The sequence below is a fragment of the Camelina sativa genome, chromosome 13, assembly GCF_030686135.1.
Source record: "Camelina sativa cultivar CO46 ecotype springtype chromosome 13, ASM3068613v1".
Taxonomy (NCBI): domain Eukaryota; kingdom Viridiplantae; phylum Streptophyta; class Magnoliopsida; order Brassicales; family Brassicaceae; genus Camelina; species Camelina sativa.
The window spans coordinates 14,757,330-14,780,206 of NC_141892.1; the positions used below are offsets into that span (position 1 = coordinate 14,757,330).

Genomic DNA, 22,877 nt, shown 5'->3' on the forward strand with positions numbered 1-22,877 from the left:
GTATTTGACTAATTGTAGAAGTTTGGGATGAATTTGGAGTGTTTAGACAACACTTAAACCTATTTTACCCAAAAACATGTTTAAACCGAGAAAACAGGCTAAAACAGAGAAAACAATGACTCGAAGCAGTAAACAGCTTTGTTACTCTTTATAGGGTCAAAATATGTAACAACCCAATGCATTTGACTAATTATGAGAGTTCGGGTTGAATTTGAAGTGTTTTAGACAACAATTATACCCATTTTGTCCACAAACATGGTAAAATCGAGCAACCATTGATTCCAAGCAGTAAACAACTTTGTTACTGTTTCTAGTGTAAAAATGTGTGACAATCCAATGCATTTGACTAATTGTAAGAGTTTGGGATGAATTTGGAGTGTTTAGACAACACTTACACCCATTTTGTCCCAAAACAGGCTAGAACCGAGAAAACATTGATTCGAAACAGTAAACAGCTTTGTTACTGTTTCTAGGGTCATAATGTGTGACAATACAATGCATTAGACTAATTGCAAGATTTTGGGATTAATTTGGAGTGTTTAGACAACACTTAAACCTGTTTTATCCCAAAACAGGCTTAAACCGAGAAAACATGCTAAAACCGAGAAAACATTGATTCGAAGCAATAATCAGGTTTGTTACTATTTCTAGTGTCAAAATATGTAACAATCCAATGCACGGGACTAAATTTTAAGAGTTTGGGATGAATTTGGAGTGTTTAGACAACACTTACACCCATTTTGTCTCAAAACAGGCTAAAACCGAGAAAACATTGATACGAAGCAGTAAACAGATTTGTTACTTTTTCTAGGGTCAGAATGTGTGACAATCGAATGCGTTTGACTAATTGTAAGATTTTGGGATGAATTTGGAATGTTTAGACAACACTTAAACCTGTTTTATCCCAACACAGGCTTAAACCGAGAAAACATGCTAAAACCGAGAAAACATTGACTCGAAGCAGTAAACAGCTTTGTTACTGTTTATAGGGTCAAAATATGTAACAATCCAATGCATTTGACTAATTATAAGTGTTCGGGTTAAATTTGAAGTGTTTTAGACAACACTTATACCCATTTTGTCCCAAAACATGTTAAAACCAAGAAAATATTGATTCTTATCAGTAAACAGCTTTGTTACTGTTTCTAGGGTCAAATGTGTGACAATCAAATGCATTTGACTAATTATAAGAGTTCGGGTTGAATTTGGAGTGTTTAGACAACACTTATACCCATTTTTCCCGAAACAGGCTAAAACCGAGAAAAGCAGTAAACAACTTTGTTACTTTTTCTAGGGTCATAATGTGTGACAATACAATGCATTAGACTGATTTCAAGATTTTGGAATTAATTTGGAGTGTTTAGACAACACTTAAACCTGTTTTATCCCAAAACAGGCTTAAACCGAGAAAAGCAGTAAACAACTTTGTTACTGTTTCTAGGGTCAAATGTGTGACAATCCAATGCATTTGACTAATTATAAGAGTTCGGGTTGAATTTGGAGTGTTTAGACAACACTTATACCCATTTTTCCCGAAACAGGCTAAAACCGAGAAAAGCAGTAAACAACTTTGTTACTGTTTCTAGGGTCAGAATGTTTGAAAATCCAATGTATTTGACTAATTGTAGAAGTTTGGGATGAATTTGGAGTGTTTAGACAACACTTAAACCTATTTTACCCAAAAACATGTTTAAACCGAGAAAACAGGCTAAAACGGAGAAAACAATGACTCGAAGCAGTAAACAGCTTTGTTACTCTTTATAGGGTCAAAATATGTAACAACCCAATGCATTTGACTAATTATGAGAGTTCGGGTTGAATTTGAAGTGTTTTAGACAACAATTATACCCATTTTGTCCACAAACATGGTAAAATCGAGCAACCATTGATTCCAAGCAGTAAACAACTTTGTTACTGTTTCTAGTGTAAAAATGTGTGACAATCCAATGCATTTGACTAATTGTAAGAGTTTGGGATGAATTTGGAGTGTTTAGACAACACTTACACCCATTTTGTCCCAAAACAGGCTAGAACCGAGAAAACATTGATTCGAAACAGTAAACAGCTTTGTTACTGTTTCTAGGGTCATAATGTGTGACAATACAATGCATTAGACTAATTGCAAGATTTTGGGATTAATTTGGAGTGTTTAGACAACACTTAAACCTGTTTTATCCCAAAACAGGCTTAAACCGAGAAAACATGCTAAAACCGAGAAAACATTGATTCGAAGCAATAATCAGGTTTGTTACTATTTCTAGTGTCAAAATATGTAACAATCCAATGCACGGGACTAAATTTTAAGAGTTTGGGATGAATTTGGAGTGTTTAGACAACACTTACACCCATTTTGTCTCAAAACAGGCTAAAACCGAGAAAACATTGATACGAAGCAGTAAACAGATTTGTTACTTTTTCTAGGGTCAGAATGTGTGACAATCGAATGCGTTTGACTAATTGTAAGATTTTGGGATGAATTTGGAATGTTTAGACAACACTTAAACCTGTTTTATCCCAACACAGGCTTAAACCGAGAAAACATGCTAAAACCGAGAAAACATTGACTCGAAGCAGTAAACAGCTTTGTTACTGTTTATAGGGTCAAAATATGTAACAATCCAATGCATTTGACTAATTATAAGTGTTCGGGTTAAATTTGAAGTGTTTTAGACAACACTTATACCCATTTTGTCCCAAAACATGTTAAAACCAAGAAAATATTGATTCTTATCAGTAAACAGCTTTGTTACTGTTTCTAGGGTCAAATGTGTGACAATCAAATGCATTTGACTAATTATAAGAGTTCGGGTTGAATTTGGAGTGTTTAGACAACACTTATACCCATTTTTCCCGAAACAGGCTAAAACCGAGAAAAGCAGTAAACAACTTTGTTACTTTTTCTAGGGTCATAATGTGTGACAATACAATGCATTAGACTGATTTCAAGATTTTGGAATTAATTTGGAGTGTTTAGACAACACTTAAACCTGTTTTATCCCAAAACAGGCTTAAACCGAGAAAAGCAGTAAACAACTTTGTTACTGTTTCTAGGGTCAGAATGTGTGAAAATCCAATATATTTGACTAATTGTAAAAGTTTGGGATGAATTTGGAGTGTTTAGACAACACTTAAACCTATTTTACCCAAAAACATGCCTAAACCGAGAAAACAGGCTAAAACGGAGAAAACATTGACTCGAAGATGTAAACAGCTTTGTTACTCTTTATAGGGTCAAAATATGTAACAACCCAATGCATTTGACTAATTATGAGAGTTCGGGTTGAATTTGAGGTGGTTTAGACAACACTTATACCAATTTTGTCCAGAAACATGGTAAAACCGAGCAACCATTGATTCCAAGCAGTAAACAGCTTTGTTACTGTTTCTAGGGTAAAAATGTGTGACAATCCAATGCATTTGACTAATTGTAAGAGTTTGGGATGAATTTGGAGTGTTTAGACAACACTTAAACCTGTTTTATCCCAAAATAGGTTTAAACCGAGAAAACACGCTAAAATAGAGAAAACGTTGATTCGAAGCAGTTATCAGCTTTGTTACTATTTCTAGGGTCAAAATATGTAACAATCCAATGCATGGGACTAATGATGTTCATATATTTTACCTTGTTTTCCCTTAGTTTATTCACAACTTTTGCATCTTTTGCTATCCATTTAGGCCAATATTGTGTAGCTTTAGGACTAATCATGCATTAGAGTATAGTTGCATTGAATTTGCATCTTTTCATGCATGAACAGGTGATTTTGGAGCTTAAGGAGCATGGAAGCAATGCTGAGGAGAAGTGAAGCAATCCTAAGGAGAAAACAAGAGAGTTAAGGCTGTAGAATCAAGGTCCGAAGTCCAACTCGACCGCACACTCGACCACCACTCGACCGTGTGCTGAGAAGGACTCGACCGAGTGGAGAATGCACGAGAGAAGCCAGCTCGACCAGCCACTCGACCGAGCACTGGTCGAGTTGACCGAGCCGTTGACTGCTTTGACTTTTTGTATTTTTAGGGCTTCCACCTCACCTCCTATATAAGGCCCTTGTACCTGCAGCCACCAAAGAGTCCAGCTTTTTTTTAGAGAGTCTAAAACCTAGTTTTTACCTTTTTTAGATTTATTCCTTTTGCACTTTCTTTTATTTTTAGATTTTGTACTTGTTTAAGAAGGAAAGACTAGATTCTTGTATTTTGTTTGTTTCATAACTTTCAAAATATTAAGATTTCGAGTTTTATTTCTTCATCAATATTGTAGATCTCTGTTTCATCTTTCTAATGATGCAAGTTTCAATATTTTCTGGGTTTTTGACATATTTCTCCATGTGTTCTTGTGAGTAGTTTGCTTAGGACCTTGAGGATGGGTTAGGCTGGGTTGATCTTGTGGTTTATTTGATTTGGTCAAGCTTGATTGTTGTAGATCTCTTCTAGGCTAGATGTTCTTAATGCTGATCCTATATCTGAGAAGGTAGGGTCTGATTTCAAGCATCTTAGCATCACACCAATGTTTAAGGAGCATAGATAAGGCTAGATCTAGAGCTTACCATTAGGCTTGCTAAGAGATTAGAAGTCTTGTTTGGTTTGAGATGTATTGCTTAATGCCTGCTTGTGTAGATTCTTTACTTTGTGAGAACAAGTCTAGAAATGCATAGGTTTGATTGTTTCTTGCCATGAGAGTGGATTAAACATGTATTAGAATAGTGTGTCTAGAGATTAGCTCAATGTTTGCTTGAGATTTGTTGACCAAGTTAGATAACCACAATGATTAGCTTAGCCCATGAATCCCTCCTCAAGGCCTTCTTTGTTTATTGAAATCTTAGTCTAAATATCATTGCTTGCTTGTTGTTTGATTCGTTTTTGCATTGCTCTGTTTTTCTTGTGTTGCTCTGTTTTCACGTTTAGTCTAGCTCGACCCTGTACTCGACCTACACTCGGTCGAGTGCTGCTCGAGTTCATCCCCAGAACTTGTGTTTATGATTTGTGATTGTCTTGTTACATTCCTGTTTCATTTCCATTGCATTCACTTAGTTTTCTGTTCATTACTTGTCTTGCATTAGTTCATCAGCATAGTGTCTACTTCTGTTCTAGTTTCATTATAGCTTTAATTTGTCTGTTCTGTTTGCATTTAGTATCTTGTTCTAGTTGGTTTTACTTTCTGCATTTCATATCTCATTATAGGATTGTTAGTGACAAACAATCTTTACAATTGGCTTGACTTAGACTCATATGCACATCTTAATTGTTCACAATCACTCAAATAGGATTGACACCTCTTATACTGCAACTGCATAAGGGGAATTGAAACACCCTGACTTCTATTCATTCCATACATCATTCATTCACCACACCACAAAGAAAGTCAGTTTCAATTTGGCGCCGTTGCCCATTTGAGTGTGTTTTGTGACATTTAGGATCATTATTAGTCTAAGATTAAGTTCGTTTAAACACTTGTGAAGTTACTGAACTCGAATCTTCCTTTGCTTGGATGTTTTGTGTTTCAGGTACCCACTCGACCACCTACTCGACCACCACTCAACCGAGCTGTGATCGAGCACTTGATCGAGCCAGAAGCCAGATCCAATTAGCCATTACTTCCCAGTCGACTCGACCACCCACTCGAGCCTGCGCTCGACCGTGTACCTGTTCGAGTCTGTAGTAGAATTTGTTGATGCACACAAGGTCAAAAGGCAAAGACAGTCTTCAACAGCCTATTGACAACATCCACAGGCTACAAAAGGGTTTGAGACATAAGCAAGGAAGAATAGTTCAACAACAACAAGGTCAGGACATCATGGAGCAACCAGCTATCCATGAGCAGAAACCAAGGCACATTGGTGCAGGAGATGCACCCAATACCCACAACCAAAGGGCTGGAATTGTGCCACCTTCAGTAGCAAACAATAACTTTGAGATCAAGAGTGGATTGATCTCAATGATACAAGCCAACAAATTTCATGGGTTGCCAATGGAGGATCCACTAGATAACCTTGATGAGTTTGACAGAATATGTGGACTCACAAAGATCAATGGAGTGAGTGAAGATGAATTCAAATTAAGGCTCTTCCCATTTTCTCTTGGAGACAAAGCTCACCTTTGGGAGAAGACTCTTCCTACTGGAGCTATCACCACATGGGATGCATGCAAGAAAGCTTTTCTGGCCAAGTTCTTCTCCAATGCAAGGACTGCTAGGTTGAGGAATGAAATTTCTGGGTTTGCTCAAAGGAATAATGAGAGCTTTTGTGAAGCTTGGGAGAGGTTTAAAGGATTCCAGACTCAGTGTCCTCACCATGGCTTCAGCAATGAGTCACTGCTAAGCACCTTGTATAGAGGAGTGCTTCCCAAGATAAGAATGCTTCTTGATACAGCCTCTAATGAAAACTTCCTCAACAAGAATGTGGAAGAAGGATGGGAATTAGTTGAGAATCTTGCTCAATCTGATGGCAATTATAATGAGGATTATGATAGGACCATAAGGGGCTCCTCAACTGATCAAGAGGACAAGTATAAGAAGGATTTGAAGATGGTCAATGAGAAGCTTGACAAGATACTCCTAAGCCAGTCCAAGTCCATTCACTTCATTGGTGAAGAAGAAGCTCCAGTTCAAGAGGGGGAGCCTGAATTTGCTGAGTTGTGCTACATGCAAAACCAGGGAGGATTCAAAGGCTACAACCAAGGAGGTTTCAAAAACAACAATCTCTCTTATAGGAGCACCAATGTGGCCAACCCTCAAGACCAAGTCTATCCACCTCAACAACCTCAACAACAACAAAACTACATCCCCAAGCAACAACACCAAGTGTTCCAGCCCCAATTGTGTCCCCCACCAGGGTTTCAGACTAACCAAGGCCAGGAACAAGACTTAAGAGCAATGATGCAACAGTTGTTGATTGGGCAAACACAAGGCAAGATTGAGGAAGCCAAACAATTTGCTGAATTGAATCAAAGGCTCACATCACAGTACAATGATCTGAACATGAAGTTTGAAGGTCTCAACTCCAGAGTGAAGTATATGGAGAGTAACATTGCCTCTACTTCAGCTCCTAAACCCAACCAACTCCCTGGAAAAGCTGTTCAAAATCCAAGGGAGTTCACTGCAAAAGCCATTCATATCTCTGATGAGGAAGTCACTGAGGACAGTGAAGTACAAGTTTGGGGGAATTCATTAGTTACTGAAGCCCCAAGTGACGTTTGTGCAAAGCAACTGGAGTCCGCTATTGCACTCGACCAGGTACTCAAACAGCCACTCGACCGAGTGCATGCTCGAGTGGTCGATCGAGTTGCAGACTCAGAAGCTGTCAAGCCTGCTAAGTACATTCCTACTGCTTACAAGCCACCCCTTCCATTCCCAGGACGTTTCAAGGCACAAAAGATTAAGGAGCTTAGGGAAATCATTGAGAGAAAGGAGATGATGGCTAAGCAACAAGAAGAAGAGAGGGTTTTAAAGGAAGAAGCTGTGGTTGAGGAAGTGTTGGCCATACAAGAGATCACCATTGCTTACCAAGAAGAAGAGAGAGGACCTGCCTTGGAACAGTATGATCCATATCCTCTCTACAAAGATTTTTTGCTTGATTTGTCAAAGAAGAAGGCTGAAGCTCAAGATGAGAAAGATCTTGAGGACCTTGGAGGAGTTATCATTCCAATCAAGCTTAAGGATCCAGGACCATTCTATCTGCCTTGCACACTTAGCTATCTCCACTACAACCAATGCCTTTGTGATTTAGGAGCTTCAACAAGTGTGATGCCATACTCCATAGCACAAAAGCTTAGGAGAACTGATTTCAAATCCACCAACCTTCATATATGTCTAGCTGATGGGTCAAACAAGGAGATAGTTGGAAGGTTGGAGAATGTCCCAGTCAAGAGAGGGAAGGCAAGGGTTCACAATGATTTTGTGGTGTTGGAGATGGACAAGGAACCTGAAGATCCAATCATTCTTGGAAGGCCATTCTTAGCCACTGTTGGAGCAGTTATCGATGTCAAAGAGGGTCTTGTGACCTTGAACATTGCTGAAGATATAGCCATGAAGTTTAACATCTATAACCCAACCAACCTTCCTACCATTGATGATCAACCTTTTACTATCAATGACAAAGGAGGTCAAGAAGGTTTAAGTGATGAAGCAACTCCAAAGGCTAAGCTCTCCTTTCAAGATGATTCTGTGGAAAAGCTTAAGAGGTCAGTTCAAGAGTTGACTAGTATGGTTGAGGATCTCCAAGTTAAGCTGAACAAGAGGTCCTTAAGGAAAGCAAGACCAAGGCTCAAAATCAAGAAGAAATATGGTTTGTGTGTTAAGGGTGAGGAGATCAAGGATCAACTTCACAGTGATCAAGAGGTTCCAGGGAGGATTTCATCACCTCCTTGGTATCTAAACCAAGTCTAAAAAGGACACCAAAGTCAAGCTTAGTGACTTTAAACAAGCTCACTAGGGAGGAAGTCCCTAAGGTATCCTTTGTAAATATGGTTTATTTTCCTTGTAGTTTTGATGTGTTTTCTTTTATGTTTGTGTTGGACAGGCCTTTAGGTGAAAACGTAGTTAGGTAAGGAGAGATTTAAACTTGGAGAAGGAGACTCGCAGGCCCACTCGACCTGCCCACGAGAGGTACTCGACCGAGCTAGAAAGGAATTAAGGCCCATTTGATCTTCAAATCGCTAGAACGATCAAGTGGAGGGAAGAACAAGAAGAAAAATTTCGAAATTTCAAAATTTGGACAAGGTGCTCGACCGTGTACAGTCGAGTGTAGGGTCGAGTGGCAGCAAAAAGCAGGTCAAAGATTCCCATTTCAAATTTGAATGGTATGGACGCTCCACCCTTGTCTCTTTGTCCCCTTAGCTTCTTTATATAGACCTTGCACGAGATTATACCTCTCACATTCTCTCATTTGCTCAAAACAATTGAATTCAAGTTTTAAAGTCTCTCTCATAGCTTATCTTTTGCTCAAGCTTAGTTCTTTCAAGTTTTTGGGTCACTAACCTATTAACTTTGAGCTTTGAGTCTATTCCCTTCAGTTCTTTTTGAAAAAAAATGTCTTCAAGGATCACTAGGAAGTCTCAACAATCCGCTGCAAACTCCATGGAACGTCATGATGCTAGCCTTGAATCAAGAGGAGAAGCTGGAAGAGCCACTCGACGCCCCACTCGACCGAGTGGCGGTTCGAGCAGCCGGTCGAGCCAGATGCCGTGTCCAACGAGAAAAAGAGTTGAGGAAGATCCTGAGAGGACTGAAAGTGAGGAGGAAAGGGAGTCAACTCTCAATGAGTTCATGAGGAGACACAAGGCCAAAGGGAAGAGGCCAGCAGTTGAAGTTGAACAAGAGGAGAGTGAGAATGAGAGTGAGGAAGAAAGTGAAAAAGAAGAGATAGAGGATGATGGAGAAGCTGAGTCTTGTGGGTTATCAAAGAGGCAACTTTATGATGCTTTCATGAGAATGGAGTTCTTAGGGACTAGATATCCACACAAGGAAACCATGGAGAAGCTAGCCATTGGTGAAGATGTGGAGTATCTCTTTGAGAAGAGCAACCTAACCAAGTTTATGGGGCTTTGCATGGAGGGCTACAAAGAAGAGAGTTGTGAGTTTCTAGCTACAGTCAAGCTGCACACATATGGAAAGAAGGATGCTGAGTTTGGAGCTGGTCACATTGCTTTCACAATCAAGGGGAAAAGGTATGAACTTTCAATGAAGAAGATAGCCAATGTGTTTGGTTTTGAGGTTGGGAGCAATAGGAGTTTGATGATTCCAAGAGAAGAGCTCTATGCTGTGTGGGAAACCATTGGGGACAACAAATTCTATTCATCCTCCAATTCCAAGAGTTCAAGGATAAGGAGCCCAGTCCTAAGGTACTTCCACAAAGCTCTTGCCAACACCTTCTTTGTTAGGAAGGAAACTGGGAACATTAATGAGAGGGAGCTAAAGATGATTGATTTGGCTCTCAATGGAATCATCTTTCAAGCAAGAAATGGTACCATCATTCTTGGGAGCACTGTGGAGACTGACCTAGCAATGGTACTCATTGACCACATGATTTACTTGAGAAGTTGGGTAGGCAAGTTGGAGAACAAAGGATCAAGAGGAGCACTAACCATTGGAGGCATCATTACTCCAATCCTACTAGCTGCTAAGGTTCCACTTAGAGGAGAAAGGGTTTCACCAAGATGGATTGACTCTAGCTACCTCACCTCTACTCTCATCCTAGCCAAGGAGATGCATCAAGGGAATCACATTTTCAACTTTGAACTTCCAACACTTGGGAAAAAGCAACTAATTTTGCCTAACCAAGAGCTCACCACCATTCAAGAAGGAGCCAACATTGACTTTTGGCCAGCTGAGGAGCATTTGTTTGATGGGATAGTTCAACCTAGAGTTGATGAAGCTGGAGATGTGCAAATGGCTGATGGGGAGGAGCAATTTTACTTTGAGGATTATGAGCTCAACCCAAGAGATAGTAGAGGAGTGAGGGAGGCTACCAAGAGATTAACTCTTTTGCAAAAATGGAACAAATGGCATGGGAAGAGGTTTGATAAGCTGAAGAAGAATGTGACCAACATGGCTAAGTCTATCAAGGGCTTAAAGAAGGAGATTGCTGAGTTGAAGAGTGGGAATTCTTCACCTACACCATCAAGCCCTTTGAGGAGGAGTAGCTCAACTAGAGCACTTTCTAGAGTTGCGAACCCTGTGGAACCAGCTAGGGCTTCAATGTATGAGCCAAATCAGAGGAAGAGGAGCTCAAGTACCCGAGAACAACCATTTTCAAGGTACTCGACCGGGTCACTCGAGCAACCACTCGACCGAGCACCTCCAATGCACTCGGCCGAGTTCCAGCCTAGATCACCCTATGGTTTCCCACCTCCAGCTGCTTATCCAGGATATTCAGGTTACCCTCCCATCCCACCCCAGTACTTCATGGATCCAGCACTCTACCAGCAGTTCTACCAACAGTTCTACCAGCATCTCCTGCACCAATGTGCCTTGGTCTCTGCTCATGGATAGCTTGTTGCTCCATGATGTCTTGTCCTTGTTGTTGTTGAACTACTCTTCCTTGCTTATGTCTCAAACCCTTTTGTAGCCTGTGGATGTTGTCAATAGGCTGTTGAAGGCTGTCTTTGCCTTTTGACCTTGTGTGCATCAACAAACTCTACTATAGACTCGAACAGGTACACGGTCGAGCGCAGGCTCGAGTGGGTGGTCGAGTCGACTAGGAAGTAATGGCTATTTAGGTCCGGCTTCTGGCTCGATCAAGTGCTCGATCACAGCTCGGTCGAGTGGTGGTCGAGTAGGTGGTCGAGTGGGTACCTGAAACACAAAACAGCCAAGCAAAGGAAGATTCGAGTTCAGTAACTTCACAAGTGTTTAAACGAACTTAATCTTAGACTAATAATGATCCTAAATGTCACAAAACACACTCAAATGGGCAACGATGCCAAATTGAAACCAACTTTCTTTGTGGTGTGGTGAAAGAAAGATGTATGGAATGATGATGTATGGAATGAATAAAAGTCAGGGTGTTTCAATTCCAGCCTTATCTATGCTCCTTAAACATAAGGGGAATTGAAACACCCTGACTTCTATTCATTCCATACATCATTCATTCACCACACCACAAAGAAAGTCAGTTTCAACTAATTATAAGAGTTCGAGTTGAATTTGGAGTGTTTAGACAACACTTACACCCATTTTGTCCCAAAACAGGCTAAAACCGAGAAAACATTGATTCGAAGCAGTAAACAACTTTGTTACTGTTTCTAGGGTCAGAATGTGTGACAATACAATGCATTAGACTAATTGCAAGATTTTGGGATTAATTTGGAGTGTTTAGACAACACTTAAACCTGTTTTATCCCAAAACAGGCTTAAACCGAGAAAACATGCTAAAACCGAGAAAACATTGATTCGAAGCAGTAATCAGGTTTGTTACTATTTCTAGTGTCAAAATATGTAACAATCCAATGCACGGGACTAAATTTGGAGAGTTTAGACAACACTTACACCCATTTTGTCCCAAAACAAGCTAAAACCGAGAAAACATTGATACAAAGCAGTAAACAGATTTGTTACTTTTTCTAGGGTCAGAATGTATGACAATCCAATGCGTTTGACTAATTGTAAGATTTTGGGATGAATTTGGAGTGTTTAGACAACACTTAAACCTATTTTACCCCAAAACATGCTTAAACCGAGAAAAAAGGCTAAAACGGAGAAAACATTGATTCAAAGCAATAATCAGATTTGTTACTATTTCTAGGGTCAAGATATGTAACAATCAAATGCATTGGACTAATTATAAGAGTTTGGGATGAATTTTGAGTGTTTAGACAATACTTACACCCATTTTGTCCCAAAACAGGCAAAAACCGAGAAAACATTGATTCGAACCAGTAAAGAGATTTGTTACTGTTTCTAGGGTCAGAATGTGGGACAATCCAATGCATTTGACTAATTATAAGATTTTGTGATAAATTTGGAGTGTTTAGACCACACTTAAACCTATTTTACGCCAAAACATGCTTAAACCGAGAAAACAGGCTAAAACGGAGAAAACATTGACTCGAAGCAGTAAACAGATTTGTTACTCTTTATAGGGTCAAAATATGTAACAACCCAATGCATTTGACTAATAATGAGAGTTCGGGTTGAATTTGGAGTGTTTAGACAACACTTACACCCATTTTGTCCAAAAAGAGGCTAAAACCGAGAAAACATTGATACGAAGCAGTAAACAGATTTGTTACTTTTTCTAGGGTCAGAATGTGTGACAATCGAATGCGTTTGACTAATTGTAAGATTTTGGGATGAATTTGGAATGTTTAGACAATACTTAAACCTGTTTTATCCCAAAACAGGCTTAAACCGAGAATCATGCTAAAACCGAGAAAACATTGACTCGAAGCAGTAAACAGCTTTGTTACTGTTTATAGGGTCAAAATATGTAACAATCCAATGCATTTGACTAATTATAAGAGTTCGGGTTAAATTTGAAGTGTTTTCGACAACACTTATACCCATTTTGTCCCAAAACAGGTTAAAACCAAGAAAACATTGATTCTAATCAGTAAACAGCTTTGTTACTGTTTCTAGGGTCAAATGTGTGACAATCCAATGCATTTGACTAATTATAAGAATTCGGGTTGAATTTGGAGTGTTTAGACAACACTTATACCCATTTTTCCCGAAACAGGCTAAAACCGAGAAAACTTGATTCGAAACAGTAAACAGCTCTGTTACTATTTCTAGGGTCAGAATGTGTGACAGTCCAATGCATTTGACTAATTGTAAGAGTTCGGGATGAATTTGGAATGTTTAGACAACACTTAAACCCGTTTATCCCAAAACAGGCTTAAACCCAAAAAAACAGGCTAAAACCGAGAGAAAATATTGATTCGAAGCAGTAAACAGCTTTGTTACTCTTTCTAGGGTCAAAATATGTAACAATCCAATGCATTTGACTAATTATAAGAGTTTGGGGTCAATTTGGAGTGTTTAGACACCACTTTTACCCATATTGTCCTAAAACAGGCTAAAACCGAGAAAACATTGATTCGAAGCAGTAAATAGCTCTGTTACTATTTCTAGGGTCAGAATGTGTGACAGTGCAATGCATTTGAATAGTTGTAAGAGTTCGGGATGAATTTGGAGTGTTTAGACAACACTTCAACCCGTTTTATCCCAAAATAGGTTTAAACCGAGAAAACACGCTAAAATAGAGAAAACGTTGATTCGAAGCAGTTATCAGCTTTGTTACTATTTCTAGGGTCAAAATATGTAACAATCCAATGCATGGGACTAATTATAAGAGTTCGGGTTGAATTTGGAGTGTTTAGACAACACTTACACCCATTTTGTCCCAAAACAGGCTAAAACGGAGAAAACATTGATTCGAAGCAGTAAACAGCTTTGTTACTGTTTCTAGGGTCAGAATGTGTGACAATACAATGCATTAGACTAATTGCAAGATTTTGGGATTAAGTTGGAGTGTTTAGACAACACTTAAACCTGTTTTATCCCAAAACAGGCTTAAACCGAGAAAACATGCTAAAACCGAGAAAACCGAGAAAACATTGATTCGAAGCAGTAATCAGGTTTGTTACTATTTCTAGTGTCAAAATATGTAACAATCCAATGCACGGGACTAAATTTGGAGTGTTTAGACAACACTTACACCCATTTTGTCCCAAAACAGGCTAAAACCGAGAAAACATTGATACGAAGCAGTTATTAGCTTTGTTACTATTTCTAGGGTCAAAATATGTAACAATCCAATGAATGGGACTAATTATAAGAGTTCGGGTTGAATTTGGAGTGTTTAGACAACACTTACACCCATTTTGTCCCAAAACAGGCTAAAACCGAGAAAACATTGATTCGAAGCAGTAAACAGATTTGTTACTTTTTCTAGGGTCTGAATGTGTGACAATCGAATGCGTTTGACTAATTGTAAGATTTTGGGATGAATTTGGAATGTTTAGACAACACTTAAACCTGTTTTATCCCTAAACAGGCTTAAACCGAGAAAACATGCTAAAACCGAGAAAACATTGAATCGAAGCAGTAAACAGCTTTGTTACTGTTTATAGGGTCAAAATATGTAACAATCCAATGCATTTGATTAATTATAAGAGTTCGGGTTAAATTTGAAGTGTTTTAGACAACACTTATACCCATTTTGTCCCAAAATAGGTTAAAACGAAGAAAACATTGATTCTAATCAGTAAACAGCCTTGTTACTGTTTCTAGGGACAAATGTGTGACAATCCAATGCATTTGACTAATTATAAGAGTTTGGGTTGAATTTGGAGTGTTTAGACAACACTTAAACCTGTTTTATCCCAAAACAGGCTTAAACCGAGAAAACATGCTAAAACCGAGAAAACATTGACTCGAAGCAGTAAACAACTTTGTTACTGTTTATAGGGTCAAAATATGTAACAATCCAATGCATTTGACTAATTATAAGAGTTCAGGTTGAATTTGAAGTGTTTTAGACAACAATTATACCCCTTTAGTCCCAAAACAGGTTAAAACCAAGAAAAAATTGATTCTAATCACTAAACAGCTTTGGTACTGTTTCTAGGGTCAAATGTATGACAATCCAATGCATTTGACTAATTATAAGAGTTCGGGTTGAATTTGGAGTGTTTAGACAACACTTATACCCAATTTTTCCCGAAACAGGCTAAAACCGAGAAAAGCAGTAAACAACTTTGTTACTGTTTCTAAGGTCAGAATGTTTGAAAATCCAATGTATTTGACTACTTGTAGAAGTTTAGGATGAATTTGGAGTGTTTAGATAACACTTAACCCTATTTTACCCAAAAACATGCTTAAACCGAGAAAACAGGCTAAAACGGAGAAAACATTGACTCGAAGCAGTAAACAGCTTTGTTACTCTTTATAGTGTCAAAATATGTAACAACCCAATGCATTTGACTAATTATGAGAGTTCGGGTTGAATTTGAAGTGTTTTAGACAACACTTATACCCATTTTGTCCTGAAACATGGTAAAACCGAGCAACCATTGATTCCAAGCAGTAAACAGCTTTGTTACTGTTTCTAGTGTAAAAATGTGTGACAATCCAATGCATTTGACTAATTTTAAGATTTGGGATGAATTTGGAGTGTTTAGACAACACTTAAACCTGTTTTGTCCCAAAATAGGCTTAAACCGAGAAAACACGCTAAAATAGAGAAAACATTGATTTGAAGCAGTTATCAGCTTTGTTACTATTTCTAGGGTCATAATATGTAACAATACAATGCATGGGACTAATTATAAGAGGTCGGGTTGAATTTGGAGTGTTTAGACAACACTTACACCCATTTTGTCCCAAAACAGGTTAGAACCGAGAAAACATTGACTCGAAGCAGTAAACAGCTTTGTTACTGTTTCTAGGGTCATAATGTGTGACAATACAATGCATTAGACTAATTGCAAGATTTTGGGATTAATTTGGAGTGTTTAGACAACACTTAAACCTGTTTTATCCCAAAACAGGCTTAAACCGAGAAAACATGCTAAAACCGAGAAAACATTGATTCGAAGCAGTAATCAGGTTTGTTACTATTAGTGTCAATATATGTAACAATCCAATGCACGGGACTAAATTTTAAGAGTTTGGGATGAATTTGGAGTGTTTAGACAACACTTACACCCATTTTGTCTCAAAACAGGCTAAAACCGAGAAAACATTGATACGAAGCAGTAAACAGATTTGTTACTTTTTCTAGGGTCAGAATGTGTGACAATCGAATGTGTTTGACTAATTGTAAGATTGGGATGAATTTGGAATGTTTAGACAACACTGAAACCTATTTTATCCCAAAACAGGCTTAAACCGAGAAAACATGCTAAAACCGAGAAAACATTGACTCAAAGCAGTAAACAGCTTTGTTACTGTTTATAGGGTCAAAATATGTAACAATCCAATGCATTTGACTAATTATAAGAGTTCGGGTTAAATTTGAAGTGTTTTAGACAACACTTATACCCATTTTTCCCGAAACAGGCTAAAACCGATAAAAGCAGTAAACAACTTTGTTACTTGATGTTCATATATTTTACCTTGTTTTCCCTTAGTTTATTCACAACTTTTTCATCTTTTGCTATCCATTTAGACCATTATTGTGTAGCTTTAGGACTAATCATGCATTAGAGTATAGTTGCATTGCATTTGCATCTTTTCATGCATAAACAGGTGATTTTGGAGCTTAAGGAGCATAGAAGCAATGCTGAGGAGAAGTGAAGCTGTCCTGAGGAGAAAACAAGAGAGTCAAGGCTGTAGAATCAAGGTCCGGAGTCCAACTCGACCGCACCACTCGACCGTGTGCTGAGGAGGACTCGACCGAGTGGAGAATGCACGAGAGAAGCCAGCTCGACCAGCCACTCGACCGAGCACTGGTCGAGTTGACCGAGCTGTTGACCACTTTGACTTTTTGTATTTTTAGGGCTTCCACCTCACCTCCTATATAAGGCCCTTGTACTTGCAGCCACAAAGAATCCAACTTTTTAGAGAGTCTAAAACCTAGTTTTTACCTTTTTTAGATATCATTCCTTTTGCACTTTTATTTTAATTTTAGATCTTGTACTTGTTTGAGAGAGAAATACTAGATTCTTATATTTTGTTTGTTTCATAACTTTCAAAGTATTAAGATTTCGAGTTTATTTCCTTCATCAATATTGTAGATCTCTGTTTCATCTTTCTAATGATGCAAGTTTCATTATTTTCTGGGTTTTTGACATATTTCACCATGTGTTCTTGTGAGTAGTTTGCTTAGGACCTTGAGGATGGATTAGGCTGGGTTGATCTTGTGGTTTGTTTGATTTGGTCAAGCTTGATTGTTGTAGATCTCTTCTAGGCTAGATGATCTTAATGCTGATCCTATATCTGAGAGGGTAGGGTTTGATTTCAAGCATCTTAGCATCACACCAATGTCTAAGGAGCATAGATAAGGCTAGATCTAGAGCTTACCATTAGGCTTGCTAAGAGATTATGAGTCTTGTTTGGTTTGAGATGTATTGCTTAAAGCCTGCTTGTGTAGATTCTTTTCTTTGTGAGAACAAGTCTAGAATTGCATAGGTTTGATTGTTTCTTGCCATGAGAGTGGATTAAACATGTATTAGAATAGTATGTCTAGAGATCAGCTCAATGTTTGCTTGAGATTTGTTGACCAAGTTAGATAACCACAATGATTAGCTCAGCCCATGAATCCCTCCTCAAGGCCTTCTTTGTTTATTGAAATCCTAGTCTAAATATCATTGCTTGTTTGTTGTTTGATTGGTTTTAACATTGCTCTGTTTTTCTTGTGTTGCTCTGTTTTCACGTTTAAGTCTAGCTCGACCACCCACTCGACCTACACTCGGTCGAGTGCTGCTCGAGTTCATCCCCAGAACTTGTGTTTTTGATTTGTGATTGTCTTGTTTCATTCCTGTTTCATTTCCATTGCATTCACGTAGTTTCCTGTTCATTACTTGTCTTGCATTAGTCCATTAGCATAGTTTCTATCTTTGTTCTAGTTTCATTATAGCTTCAAGTTGTTTGTTCTGTTTGCATTTAGTATCCTGTTCTAGTTGTTTTTACTTTCTGCATTTCATATCTCATTTTAGGATTGTTAGTGACAAACAATCTTTACAATTGGCTTGACTTAGACTCATATGCACATCTTAATTGTTCACAATCACTCAGATAGGATTGACACCTCTTATACTGCAACTGCATAAGGGGAATTGAAACACCCTGACTTCTATTCATTCCATACATCATCATTCCATACATCATTCATTCATACACCACAAAGAAAAGTCAGTTTCAATTTGGCGCCGTTGCCCATTTGAGTGTGTTTTGTGACATTTAGGATCCCTATTAGTCTAAGATTAAGTTCGTTTTACACACTTGTGCAGTTACTGAACTCGAATCTTCCTTTGCTTGGCTGTTTTGTGTTTCAGGTACCCACTCGACCACCTACTCGACCACCACTCGACCGGGCTGTGATCGAGCACTTGATCGAGCCAGCAGCCGGATCAAATTAGCCATAACTTCCCAGTCGACTCGACCACCCACTCGAGCCTGCGCTCGACCGAGTACCTGTTCGAGTCTGTAGTAGAGTTTGTTGATGCACACAAGGTCAAAAGGCAAAGATAGTCTTCAACAGCCTATTGACAACATCCACAGGCTACAAAAGGGTTTGAGACATAAGCAAGGAAGAGTAGTTCAACAACAACAAGGTCAAGACATCATGGAGCAACAAGCTATCCATGAGCAAAGACCAAGGCACATTGGTGCAGGAGATGCACCCAATACTCACAACCAAAGGGCTGGAATTGTGCCACCTTCAGTAGCAAACAATAACTTTGAGATCAAGAGTGGATTGATCTCAATGATACAAGCAAACAAGTTTCATGGGTTGCCAATGGAGGATCCACTAGATCACCTTGATGAGTTTGACAGAATATGTGGACTCACTAAGATCAATGGAGTGAGTGAAGATGGATTCAAATTAAGACTCTTCCCATTTTCTCTTGGAGACAAAGGTCACCTTTGGGAGAAGACTCTACCTACTGGAGCTATCACCACATGGGATGCATGCAAGAAAGCTTTTCTGGCCAAGTTCTTCTCCAATGCAAGGACTGCTAGGCTGAGGAATGAGATTTCTGGGTTTGCTCAAAGGAATAATGAGAGCTTTTGTGAAGCTTGGGAGAGGTTTAAAGGATTCCAAACTCAGTGTCCTCACCATGGTTTCAGCAATGAGTCACTTCTAAGCACCTTGTATAGAGGAGTGCTTCCCAAGATAAGAATGCTTCTTGACACAGCCTCTAATGGCAACTTCCTCAACAAGAATGTGGAAGAAGGATGGGAGTTAGTTGAGAATCTTGCTCAATCTGATGGCAATTATAATGAGGACTATGATAGGACCATAAGGAGCTCCTCAACTGATCAAGAGGACAAGTATAAGAAGGATTTGAAGATGGTCAATGAGAAGCTTGACAAGATCCTCCTCAGCCAATCCAAGTCCATTCACTTCATAGGTGAAGAGGAAGCTCCAGTTCAAGAGGGGGAGCCTGAATTTGCTGAGTTGTGCTACATGCAGAACCAGGGAGGATTCAAAGGCTACAACCAAGGAGGTTTCAAGAACAACAATCTCTCTTATAGGAGCACCAATGTGGCCAACCCTCAAGACAAAGTCTATCCACCTCAACAACCTCAACAACAACAACACTACATCCCCAAGCAGCAACACCAAGTGTTCCAGCCCCAATTGTGTCCCCCACCAGGGTTTCAGACTAACCAAGGCCAGGAACAAGACTTAAGAGCAATGATGCAACAGTTGTTGATTGGGCAAACACAAGGCAAGATTGAGGAAGCCAAGCAGTTTGCTGAGTTGAATCAAAGGCTCACATCACAGTACAATGATCTGAACATGAAGTTTGAAGGTCTGAACTCCAGAATGAAGTATATGGAGAGTAACATTGCCTCTACTTCAGCTCCTAAACCCAACCAACTCCCTGGAAAAGCTGTTCAAAATCCAAGGGAGTTCACTGCAAAAGCCATTCATATCTCTGATGGGGAAGTCACTGAGGACAGTGAAGTCCAAGTTTGGGGGAACTCATTAGTTACTGAAGCCCCAAGTGACGTTTGTGCAAAGCAACTGGAGTCCGGCATCTGGCTCGACCAAGTACTCGAATAGCCACTCAATCGAGCGCATGCTCGAGTGGTCGATCAAGTTGCAGACTCAGAAGCTGTCAGCCTGCTAAGTACACTCCTCCTGCTTACAAGCCACCTCTTCCATTCCCAGGACGTTTCAAAGCACAAAAGATTAAGGAGTTTAGGGAAATCATTGAGAGAAAGGAGATGATGGCTAAGCAACAAGAGGAAGAGAAGGCTTTGAAGGAAGTGGTTGTGATTGAAGAAGCTGTGGTTGAGGAAGTGTTGGCCATACAAGAGATCACCATTGCTTACCAAGAAGAAGAGAGAGGACCTGCCTTGGAACAGTATGATCCATATCCTCTCTACAAAGACTTTTTGCTTGATTTATCAAAGAAGAAGGCTGAAGCTCAAGATGAGAAGGATCTTGAGGACCTTGGAGGAGTTATCATTCCAATCAAGCTTAAGGATCCAGGTCCATTCTATCTGCCTTGCACACTTAGCTATCTTCACTACAACCAATGCCTTTGTGACTTGGGAGCTTCAACAAGTGTGATGCCATACTCCATAGCACAAAAGCTTGGGAGAACTGATTTCAAGTCCACCAACCTTCATATATGTTTAGCTGATGGGTCAAACAAAGAAATAGTTGGAAGGTTGGAGAATGTCCCAGTCAAGATAGGGAAGGCAAGGGTTCACACTGATTTTGTGGTGTTGGAGATGGACAAGGAACCTGAAGATCCAATCATTCTTGGAAGGCCATTCCTAGCCACTGTTGGAGCAGTTATTGATGTCAAAGAGGGTCTTGTGACCTTGAACATTGCTGAAGATATAGCCATGAAGTTCAACATCCATAACCCAACCAACCTTCCTACCATTGATGATCAACCTTTTACTATCAAGGACAAAGGAGGTCAAGAAGGTTCAAGTGGTGAAGCAACTCCAAAGGCTAAGCTCTCCTTTCAAGATGATTCTGTGGAAAAGCTTAAGAGGTCAGTTCAAGAGTTGACTAGTATGGTTGAGGATCTTCAAGTTAAGCTGAACAAGAGGTCCTTAAGGAAGGCAAGACCAAGACTCAAAATCAAGAAGAAACATGGTTTGTGTGTTAAGGGTGAGGTGATCAAGGATCAACTTCACAGTGATCAAGAGGTTCCAGGGAGGATTTCATCACCTCCTTGGTATCTAAACCAAGTCTAAAAAGGACACCAAAGTCAAGCTTAGTGACTTTAAACAAGCTCACTAGGGAGGAAGTCCCTAAGGTATCCTTTGTAAATATGGTTTATTTTCCTTGTAGTTTTGATATGTTTTCTTTTTTGTTTGTGTTGGACAGGCCTTTAGGTAAGAATGTAGTTGGGTAAGGAGGGAATTAGACTTGGAGAAGGAGACTCGCAAGCCCACTCGACCTACCCACGAGAGGTACTCGACCGAGCTGGAAAGGAATTGAGGCCCATTTGATCTTCAAATCACTAGAACGATCGAGTGGAGGGAAGAACAAGAAGAAAAATTTTGAAATTTCAAAATTTGGTCAAGGTGCTCGACCGTGTACAGTCGAGTGTGGGGTCGAGTGGCAGCAAAAAGCAGGTCAAAGATTCCCATTTCAAATTTGAATGGTATGGACGCTCCACCCTTGTCTCTTTGTCCCCTTAGCTTCTTTATATAGACCTTGCACGAAACTATGCCTCTCACATTCTCTCATTTGCTCAAAACCATTGAATTCAAGTTTTAAAGTCTCTCTCTTAGCCTATCTTTTGCTCAAGCTTAGTTCTTTCAAGTTTTTGGTTCACTAACCTATTAACTTTGAGCTTTGAGTCTATTCCCTTCAGTTCTATTTGAAAAAATGTCTTCAAGAATCACTAGGAAGTCTCAACAAACCACTGCAACCTCCATGGAACGTCATGATGCTAGCCTTGAATCAAGAGGACAAGCTGGAAGGACCACTCGACGCCCCACTCGATCATGCACTCGACCGAGTGGTGGTTCGAGCAGCCGGTAGAGCCAGATGCCGCGTCCAAGGGGAGAGAGAGTTGAGGAAGATCCTAAGAGGACTGAGAGTGAGGAGGAAAGAGAGTCAACTCTCAATGAGTTCATGAGGAGACACAAGGCCAAAGGGAAGAGGCCAGCAGTTGAGGTTGAACAAAAGGAGAGTGAGAATGAGAGTGAGGAAGAAAGTGAAAAAGAAGAGATAGAAGATGATGGAGAAGCTGAGTCCTGTGGGTTGTCAAAGAGGCAACTCTATGATGCTTTCATGAGAATGGAGTTCTTAGGGACAAGATATCCACACAAAGAAACCATGGAGAAGCTAGCCATTGGTGAAGATGTGGAGTACCTCTTTGAAAAGAGCAACCTGACCAAGTTTATGGGGCTTTGCATGGAGGGCTACAAAGAAGAGAGTTGTGAGTTTCTGGCCACAGTCAAGCTGCATACATATGCAAGGAAGGATGCTGGGTTTGGAGCTGGCCACATTGATTTCACAATCAAGGGGAAATGGTATAAACTCTCAATGAAGAAGATAGCCAATGTGTTTGGTTTTGAGGTTGGGAGCAATAGGAGTTTGATGATTCCAAGAGATGAGCTCTTTGCTGTGTGGGAAACCATTGGGGACAACAAATACTACTCATCCTCCAATTCCAAGAGTTCAAGGATAAGGAGCCCAGTCCTAAGGTACTTCCACAAAGCTCTTGCCAACACCTTCTTTGCTAGGAAGGAAACTGAGAATATTAATGAGGGGGAGCTAAAAATGATTGATTTGGCT

At 39.6% G+C, this 22,877-nt stretch overlaps 2 non-coding genes across 2 annotated transcripts; both read right to left on the reverse strand.

Annotated features, from left to right (window-relative positions):
* Positions 1-6,184: 6,184 nt before the first annotated feature.
* LOC147929591 (small nucleolar RNA R71) lies at positions 6,185-6,291 on the reverse strand. The gene has a single exon (XR_015579015.1). It is a non-coding gene; the product is annotated as a small nucleolar RNA R71 (small nucleolar RNA).
* A 12,824-nt stretch (positions 6,292-19,115) lies between these two features.
* Positions 19,116-19,222, reverse strand: LOC147929592 (small nucleolar RNA R71). Its single transcript, XR_015578993.1, has one exon. It is a non-coding gene; the product is annotated as a small nucleolar RNA R71 (small nucleolar RNA).
* Positions 19,223-22,877: the final 3,655 nt, after the last annotated feature.